The sequence below is a fragment of the Herpailurus yagouaroundi genome, unplaced genomic scaffold (genome assembly GCF_014898765.1).
Source record: "Herpailurus yagouaroundi ecotype Mexico unplaced genomic scaffold, PumYag 159, whole genome shotgun sequence".
NCBI classification, from domain to species: Eukaryota; Metazoa; Chordata; class Mammalia; order Carnivora; family Felidae; genus Herpailurus; species Herpailurus yagouaroundi.
Window position 1 is genome coordinate 60,315,471 of NW_024412400.1, and position 10,514 is coordinate 60,325,984.

Here is a 10,514-nt window from a genome sequence, read left to right on the forward strand (position 1 = left end):
CCCCCCCCTCAAAAATAAACATTAAAAAAACTTTACAGAATACTCCATTTTTGTCAAAAAACCATCACAACACTCTCAAAGCTATGTAGTATTCCAGTGACATATATTCTCACAGTTCACAAATTTATTTCTGTAAACATTTCCTTGCACCTTCTCAAGAACCCTGTGATTTAGGCAACATTAAGTCTCTTAATCTCTGGAGCAACATTCTATCTATAGTCCTACATCTTCTCTAGATAGATAATCTGATAATAGTATCACTCCAACATCAGAAAAATAAACACATGGGGCTACTTTGTGTTGAACCTAAAGAATGGCTTAATTGTAATACTGTGGGTCAAAGACTGACTTATTCCTTTGTCCATAGAAAGCAGTGTTGGCTCTGCCACATATTTATAGACTAGAACTTAGTTTCAGCGTCTGCAAAATGTGAATACAAATAATTACTTCAAGATTGTTGTAAAAATTCAATCACATGCTTAAAAGTTTGCACATCATAATCTGCAGATAATGAATGCTTCTCCCGCTACTGTGTTGTTTGTCTTCCAAAAAACACTAAGATTTCAGTTGTACATTAAGAATGGCTTCATTATCAGGAAGTTGAAATTTATATTCTACCAAAGGCTATCAGAAGAGGTTATTGCGTTTTTATGGCAGATAAAATTCAAATGATAACTACCTTCAGTATTACTAACACTAGCAGTAGTTGGTAGTATAGTATTGTCAGCAAAGATGATAACAATTATAATAGTCATGACTAAATTTTACATAGTGCTTTTTCGTGTCTGATACTAATCATTTTTATTTTCATAATAACCTTATTTTAAAGATGAAGAAGCTAATGAATACGACTTTCTCCAAATCACATTTCTGATTACTAGTGGAACCAGAATTTGAATCCAGAAATTTTCACCTCTAGGGCTCATGCTTTTTATAATTATTTTATAGATTAAAATTTATAGAAGCTCTGTAATACAGTTATTATGGTATTGTGGGAAAAAATGCCTATTGTATTCTTGCTTGACTAAACAGATGAAATCACTTGACTGTTTAAACATTTTTTCAGACAGGCACAATGTGGAGTAAACACATATGTTAAATAACATATATCATCATCCCTTTTTCGTTGTTAATTTGCTTCCCATGTCCACTGTAGTAAAATGTAAGGATTTCTTGACAAAATGTTAAAATTGACAAATAATTTGTAATGGATCATAATGTGCTTCCTGAGTGCCTTAATTGTGTAATGAACATTTGCTGCTTTTGATATTCTACTTTACCATTTGATAAACAAGTCACTAGATATAAATCATTTAATAACTGTGAGGAATCTGCTTTTCCAGATTCTATAACATAAATTTCCTATGTATTTTAGGACAAGGAGAGTTAATTTTTCTTTCTTTCCTTTTTTGTTTAAAAAGTTTGTTATTTAAATTCCAGTTAGTTAGTATACAATGTAATATTAGTTTCAGGTGTATAATATAGTGATTCCACACTTCCATACAACACCCAGTGCTCATCGCGACAGGTGCGTTCCCTAATCCCATCACCTGTTTCACCCTTACCACCCACCTCCCTGTGGTAACCATTAGTGTGCTCTCTGTGGTTAAGAGTGTCTCAATTTGTCTCTTATACACTGGAATATTACTCAGCCATCAAAAGGAATGAAATATTGCCATTTGCAACAATGTGGAAGGAACTGGAGGGTATTATGCTAAGTGAAATGAGTTAATTTTTCTTAAAGATATTAATAAGTTAGGCAACTATAAAGAAATATTCAACTGATCTTAAGGCTTATCTCTCCCTAGTCATTCTTTTTTTTTTTAATGTTTATTTATTTATTTTTGAGAGAGAAAGAGCACAAGCGGGGAAGGAGCAGAGAGAGAGGGAGACACAGAAGCCAAAGCAGGCTCCAGCTCCAAGCTCTGAGCTGTCAGCACAGAGCCCAACTGAACTTGAACTCATGAACTGTGAGATTATGATCTGAGGGCAGATGCTTAACTGACTGAGCCACCTGGGTACCCCTATCCCTAGTCATTCTTGCAATGATGGTTCTAGCTTGCAGCAGAAGGTAATAAGATCTTTTGAATTATTAAAACATACATTCATTTACTCTTACCATTGATGAAAACTTCAAAGGTATGTCTTACTACAACAATAATTGTGAGGAAAAATAAGTATTTTTTGATATGTGCTTTGTATTTTTATACGGTAATAAATGTAGCATTAACATCAACAATATAGCATTATAAATATTGGAATTGTTGTTTATTTGGATCTTGGCAATATTCCATATTTTTATAGAAATACATGTTTTTTGAGAAAAATAACATGAAGCAAAACAACATTAAAAAGTATTCTAACTATGTGGCTATTATCCCAAAACACGAGATAAAATAATCAATTTTAGTGATTTTTTTTCTTTTCCCTAATTGTTCACTATTTTCTAAAATATTTATATTATATGTTGAATATCAACATTTATGTCTCTCTAGAAGTATATTTTAAGTTATAAAATTAGAATTTATGAATTTTAAGTTAATTTTCATTTTACTTAATTTTGTATTACCTTTCCATAAAGGTAATTATTCCTAAAAAAGAAATTGATATTTCTATTTTTCCCCAAATATGAGTGCCATAATTGCCCTCTAGATATTTTAACTAATTTTCACACCCAACTGCAGTTTTTAAGGTGTCTCTTTACCCTTGCTAACAGTGTGCTTTATCATCAATATAATAACTTCAGTTTTGAAAAAAAATACGATGTATACACCCCACTTCATAATCCTGTCTGAATCATCATACAAAGTATAAATTATAGCATAATGGTGATTACATTTTAGGGGAAAAACATTTTAATGTATATTTATAAAGTATACTGCCTCCATTAATAACAAATATTGTAATTAATTTTAATACTAAGGGTATTATAAACAAAACATGTAAGTATATGTGTGCATATGCATTTGCACATATGTATAGAATATACAAACTATAATGTTTATTGCTGCTTGCATTTGAGGTGAACTCTTCTTGAATTTCATTAAAGTTATATACAGATTTTTGTATGGATTTCTTTTTACTGGGATTTAACTTTGGTAAACTATTGGAAAACTCAAATAACTTGTTCAAGCGGAAATCTTGCTTTTTGTTGTGAAAATGGCCTTTATCAAATATCATTATTTTATCAACAAGACAATTCTGTTACATCAAATAGGAGTTCCTCCTCTTCATGTGGTATTGCTGAAGATCAGAAAGATAGGGGTCTCATCTTAGTTCACACCTAACATGCACTGGAACTTTCACTGGATTATAAAACCCAAAATTTCATTTGCCCTGTTCCACCACAGTGAGAGTAGAGCCATTGTTTTCTTCACCATTGTATTGTAGGTCACTAGAAAAGTAACTCTGAAGCTTTTATATATGTAGATATACAGATATATAATACATCTATATCTATAGTATATGATCTATAGAGAGTATATACTATATACCTAAGTAGATCTGTACCCCATCACTTTTTTCATTTATTAACTAGAACATTTCTATAAAACTTCATCTAATTTGCTATATACCTTAGATCTTTATACATACACACATACACATTTCTTTTCACTTTTGCCTTTTTAAATATTGTTCTTTCCTTTTTTTTCACTTTTATTCTCTAAATCCCCTTTATGCTTTTGACTGTATCTATTCTTTGTTGGAGACCTTGCAATTTAGTCTTCATCTCAGAGACTATTGTCTTTTATTTAATTTCTTCGGTCAGCTCTTATTTTATATGCTTTCATGTGTCCATTTGTAGCCAGACTCTTTGTATTTCTGAGTTTTAGTGCTATTTTGATTCCGAAAATGCTTGTTGAATTACATTTAATTCATATCAGAATGGTGTTACAGTTTTTTGTTTTTTAATTTAGAGAACTTTTTGGTTAAGAAATAGAATGCTCATGTTTTCTTTTATTCTTACAGTAACTTTAATGGGTTCAGGGTTCACATTTTGCTGTTTTGATTAGTGTGTTGAATTTTCTGGAACTAACAGCACAAAGAGCCTATAAAGGTGAGGTTTGGTGACTTCCTTCACTTCTTAGCTCAATACCAAGCTATCCCGTTGCTACAGCGATGTCTCTAACAAATGGAAATTAACGGAATCTCTTCTGGTCCAACATTTTATATTTTTTGCTATTTTCTAATTCCAACAAGGTTTTAATTTTCAGGCACTTCTTTATATCTCTTCACCATCAGGCCTCCAAGGAGTCCCTTTATAAAGATTTTCCATTGTCCGCAGACTTGATGCCTGCATGACACCACCATCTTCGGTAGCACACATTTTGAAGTGCAATTAATGTTCTCTGTTAATGTTTTCTGTGCTTTCTTACCTAGTTCTACTTTTTCTTTCATTCTTTTTTTTTTTTTTTAATTTAATGTTAATTTATTTTTGAGAGAGAGAGACAGGGCATTATCAGCGGAGGCGCAGAGAGAGAGGGAGACAGAGAATCCCAAGTGGACACCAGGCTCTGTGCTGTCAGTACAGACAGAGCCCGATGGGGGACTTGAACCCACTAACCATGAGATCATGACCCGAAATGAAGTCGGACACTTAACCAACTAAGCCACCCAGGCCCCCTGTCCTGGTTCTACTTTTCTACTATAGAAAATAAATATTATTAGGTGTTATCTGTAGTCATTCCCAATAGGACCCAACAGCAGTCCCTTATGTTCATCACAAGGGATGTGATGACTCATCAGTGACTCTGATGAGTCACTGCCTGTGACTCTCCATTCAGGTACTGACTCCATTTAAGTACAGGCATTAAACACAATCTGTGGTCTTAGGTAGTTATTTACCATTAGGTAAATTAAAATGTATGGCATTCTTTTTGTCCTAGTTATGCTGTTGGTATTAACTATGGATGATTTTATTATCTAACTTTACTGATCTGTAATTTTTTCCCTTGAAGGATGTGCAGAAATTCAAAATTTAAAAGTTCTCATTATCCTTGACGTATTTTGAAATTCTACATTAATATTTTGAATGGAACAAAGATACCGTAGTTTAGAAAGAATTCTAAATCACAAACTCCTCCAGAGAAGGAAGACAATTATAATTTACAAAGCAAAGCTTTATTGCTAGAATAACTTTCACTCATTCAAAGGTATTTGAATAGGAAGGGTATGAAAATAAGAATGTTCTAAGTGATATAGGCAATACTGCACTGAAGTGTAAGCATGGTGAAACTAAAGAAGACAAAGAACTGGGAATGTTTCATTTTCTCAAAAGGCAGAACTCATGTGAATTAAAATGTCTCATTGCTTTAAAAAAACAATCTAAAATGTACTACTGAAAAGAGATACTATTCAAGGATTAAAGAAATCAGATAAAAATATTTAGAGTTAGGTTATAAGAGTCTTTATATAATTCCCCTAGCTAATAAAATTCAGAAAGCTTTTCAGCAACTGGAAAAATTGACCCCAAAGTATTCCATATTTGCCAAAGTACTCTGTTAGACTAGAACCACTTAGCAGATATGAAGATACATGAGCTACATGTCACAGAAGAGCCAAGCAATGTGCACGTGCTGGAGGGTTGGTGGATAGTGAGGTGGCTACGCTTTAACACACTGGGAGAAAAAGAAGATAAGCCCTAATCGAATTACAGGAGTAACTTCAACAGCTTCCAGCATTCATAACAGACTTAGAACCCATGACAGCAAATCAGACTTTTATTTAGAGGCTAGTTTTGAGAAGATAGAGAACTGCCTGCCGAATCTGGAGGATTTATGTGGGCAGTGTGAATTACAACGATACATAAGTATAAGAAAAATAAAAGGAAGGAACTTTAAAGCTTCAGAGCTGAACTAGATGCAGAGCATACCAAGAAGGTCCCAGAATGCAGCAAACCTAGCAAAAGTTGTTTAAGAAGCTTTTTGAGGAAGACTTCCAACAGATCATGGAATAGTATCTTTCCACAGGTCACCTTCAGAAAGCTGAGAGGTGAGGCTAGTTGGGGAGAGAGTCCACTGGCATCCAAAACTCTTCCAGGGTGTGCAGAGATAGTGTTTTGTGCTATCCCATGCCCAGATTGGGGCATGGGATAAAGTCCTCGGAAGTCCCTTTCTATTATTAGTGGATGCATCATGCCATATTTGTCTTGTCATTACTTTTCCTCTTCCTACAGTTATAGGCTTTAGTTGAAAATAATTAGAATACATGGAAAATGTTGAAGCAAAAAAATAAAAAAGACAAAAGAGGCATTACTCATAATTCTACAGCACAGTATAATCCCTACTACTATTTTGGTGTGGTTCTTTCCAGTCTGTGTGTGTGAGACAGCATTTATCAGTGTAATTGGAATCAAACAATACATAGATCTGGACTTGAATCTAACTTTTCTTAATATTGTTTGGCAATCTTGCCTTCTAAGTAATACTATCATATCATTTTAATTTTTCTATAAACTTTTTATTTTTTCATTTTGTATTTTTTTCTATAATTTTGGATGGATTTCATCTGCTAATAAGTATGTTAGAATAACTGCATGTGTTCAACATTTATATTTAGAATATTCTTTATTTGGTAATTATGTTTCTAATTTTTGAAATATTTAAATATTTAGCTTTATTTAAATTAGTTTATAATTAATTTATTTTATGAATTCTGAATATTTGCAGTGTAACAGTTATTAATTTTGTATTCCAAAAAATATATAAAAACTTGTGTTATTATTTTCTTCCAACATTCAAATCAGTAAATCAGAGATATAAGTTTTAACTTTAAATATTACATAACAAAGAAAATTCAATTAATCCAATACAATTTAGAAAAGAAAAATTAGAATGCATTGTAAGTTTCAAACATAAAATAGAATAAATATAATGACATAAAACTCACAAAACATGTGAATATGTTAAATTACGAGATTCAAAGTAGAAAGTCCTGTCTTTCTATATAAAGCACATAAATGATGAATAATTAAAATATTTAGGGGCGCCTGGGTGGCGCAGTCGGTTAAGCGTCCGACTTCAGCCAGGTCACGATCTCGCGGTCCGTGAGTTCGAGCCCTGCGTCAGGCTCTGGGCTGATGGCTCAGAGCCTGGAGCCTGTTTCCGATTCTGTGTCTCCCTCTCTCTCTGCCCCTCCCCCGTTCATGCTCTGTCTCTCTCTGTCGCAAAAATAAATAAACGTTGAAAAAAAAATTTATAAAAAAAAATATTTATGTATATCTACTTAAATTATACATACTTAAAGCTATCACAAAAAGAGGAAAAATAATAGAATTCACAGAAAGGCACCAGATAAAACCTATTCAAAAGCAAGCAACTGTAGTCAAAAATAATGTAAGTTTAAAATTTATAATATATCTAATATGCAGAAAATGTAACTTTCTTCCCAGGTGTATAATAAAGTTAACTTCGTTAACAAGCTTCCATTTCTACTTATGGTGGAAAAATCAATCTTGTCCACTTCATTCTAGTTGTAAGGAGAGAATGGAAAATCATCTCTTTTAGAAATACAGGACAGGAAATAAAAAGAAATGTATTGCAAACCTTTACCTCAAATTCCACAATTGTACAAAATGTATAATGCTCCGCAAAAAAAAAAAAAAAAAAAAAAGACAAGGACATTGGAATAAAATAAGAGAGGAGGGGTACCTGGGTGGCTCAGTCAGTTAAGCTTCTGATTTTGGCTCAGCTCATGATTTCAACGTTTGCGACTTCGAGCCCCACGTGGGCTGACAGCTCAGAGCCTGGAGCCTGCTTCAGATTCTGTCTCCCTCTTTCTCTGCCCCTCCCCAGCTGTGCGCTGTTTCTCTCTCTCTCTCTCTCTCTCTCTCTCAAAAATAAATAAGCATTTTAAAATTTTTTTTTAAAATGAGAGGAATTAAATATCTCAAATACCTACACCTTATAACAATAGGATTTTGTAAGTGATAAAAAAAAAGTTTCAATTTTTTTTCAAAAGCAAGTAAACCTTAAGATAATTAATTAAATTAATTCTCTGATGTTCCAAAGTACAACTTATATTGGTTGTTCCCATGGATGTTATTAGTCAAGAAAAATAACACTAGTTGCTATAATTAAAAAAACAAAAAAAAAGCCTAAACACGATGGCTTATTACTGCAAAGCTTTTTTGTGTCTCTAATAAACATTCCATGAGGGTCAGAGATTATGTGTGTATATTTGCAGGACATGTATCTCCATGCAACCATTCAGTGACTAAATACTATTACCTAGGGAACTGGAGATTTTTGTGTATCCTCTTTATAAGATATACAAATGGATAAAGAAAGGAAATATAGAATGTTGTGAGAGAAGTACATATAGCCCCATCACAAAAGTATTTGTATATCATTTTCATCTACGTCCCATTGGTTATAACTTAGGACTGTGGCTCAAACTCACTCCAAAAGGGCACAGGAAACATATTCTAACTGTATTCCTAGAAGAAAGAGAAGATACTACATTTAATGAGCACAGAGTGCTCTTTAAAAAAATCTAACATTTTGGTTACCAAATGTATGTTTTACTGCCACTCTTTTACTTAGGATGTTTGTTAATGAAGACACCACACAATTTCATCCAATTCCTTCATCTAATTCAAATTCGTGGATACCAATATCCTTGAGATGGCAATATGGATCTTTTTAAGAAATCAATGTTAAGACCTAGAAAGTTTTCTATGCACCAACCCTAAACAATCAAATTATAGTAATGGAGCGGGGAGAGACAGTCACAGAAAAATAACCAGAATATATGAGTAAAACTAGGAGATGAGAGGAGTGCCCTGCTAAGGGCACTGACAATTCTTAAATCTTGCCATCATTGTGCAATGGTCATTTTACACACTGATTCTACTCTCTGAAAGGAACTGCTGTTTCTGTTTTCCCTGATGTTCTTGATTCTAGTCTTTTGGAGGCTGCTACTCATGTATTAACTCCTCTGGTTATATCTGAAATGAACGGTGGTGGGTATTCCCTCATTGCTTGCTGGGCAGCCTCTACAGGCTATTCAGCAATTGTTTTAAGATGAATTGAGGAATCACAGAACATTTTAGACAAGGCTTACATTTCCCTTGGTAATAGGATTTCCTGCAAATTTAAGTCTTAAATAAAGAAAACAAACTAATCTAATTATTGCTATAGGGCATTAAATTTTTAGTGAGTTTCTACCACTCAAAAACTTCTTCAAGCTTATCTCTTACAATTTTAGTTCTAGAAATGTCAAAATCTCCAAACATTTTATGCCCAAATTGTGGGTCTCCCTGTATTCCCTTTCCTTTGCTAAATGACCAATTGTTTGCTGAATTTACACCATTTTTTTGGTAATACCTTATGAATGGCAATCACTAGTAACTAATACACAATTCATTGTGATGCTTCAAAACTCTTTTTTTTTTAATGTTCATTTATTTATTTTGAGAGAGAGAAAGCATGAGCAGGGGAGATGCAACGGGAGAGATAAAGAGAATCCTAAACAGGCTTCATTTTCAGTATGGAGCCCAAAACAGGGCTCAGTCCTACAACCACGAGATCACGACTAAGCCAAAATCCGGAGTCCAATGCCCAATCGACTAAGCCACCCAGGCGCCCCTAAAGCTATTTCTAAAGCTAAGAACACACACACAGTACTTCCTTGGTTGTTGACAGTGAAGATTGTACTCACAATTTGCCATAGTAAAACAAGTGTAACCTACATTCTAACAATTGTCTGCCAATATTAAGGCAAAGGCACATATTTAATATTTTATTGAAATATTAACATTCTACTTCAGGATATCAACATATGTGTTAATTTGGAAAAATACAGCTGGTTTACTCATATTTACTTAATGAAGTCTGCTCTTCTTTGTGTTAAATATAAAATAATCTTAAAGTTCTATTTTGGAGAATTTTTACTTACACATACTCCTATTATTATCAGATCAAGATATAGAGCAAATTTCAGCTCAGAAACCTCCTTAAGACTCCCCTCAACCTAGTCACTACTCTTATTACCATAGATTAATTTTGCCTGCATTATCTGAATGAAAGTATATAATATATACACTTTTGTGCTTGATGTTTTAATTCAGGATTATGTTTATGACATTCACCCATGTTGTGGCTTCAAGGAATGTTTGTTCTTTTTTAAGACTGTGTAGTATTTTTGTAGTATTTTGTAGAATATCCTACCACTGATTTTTTAAAATTTTACTACTCATGGACAACTTAGGTTAAGTTATAACTCTATTGTGAATAAAGCTTCTCTAAGCATTATTGTACACATCTTTTCATGGAAATACACAATCATTCTTGGTTTTATACAGGAGTGAAGGTGCTGGGCCATAAAATATGCAAATATTTAACTTTATTAGACGTTGCCAAAATTTTCCAAAGTTGTATGAATCTATATTCCCAAGACAAACTGTGAGATTACTAGTTGCTCCAAAGCCTTTCAAACGTTTGTATTGTCACTACTTTTAATTTTATTTATTTTTATCTTTAAATTGTATTTATTTTTAAATGTTAGAGTGTATG

At 33.0% G+C, this 10,514-nt stretch overlaps 1 pseudogene; it reads left to right on the forward strand.

Moving 5' to 3' along the window:
• The first annotated feature begins 2,048 nt into the window (after positions 1-2,048).
• Positions 2,049-5,995, forward strand: LOC121034211 (dysbindin-like; annotated as a pseudogene).
• Positions 5,996-10,514: the final 4,519 nt, after the last annotated feature.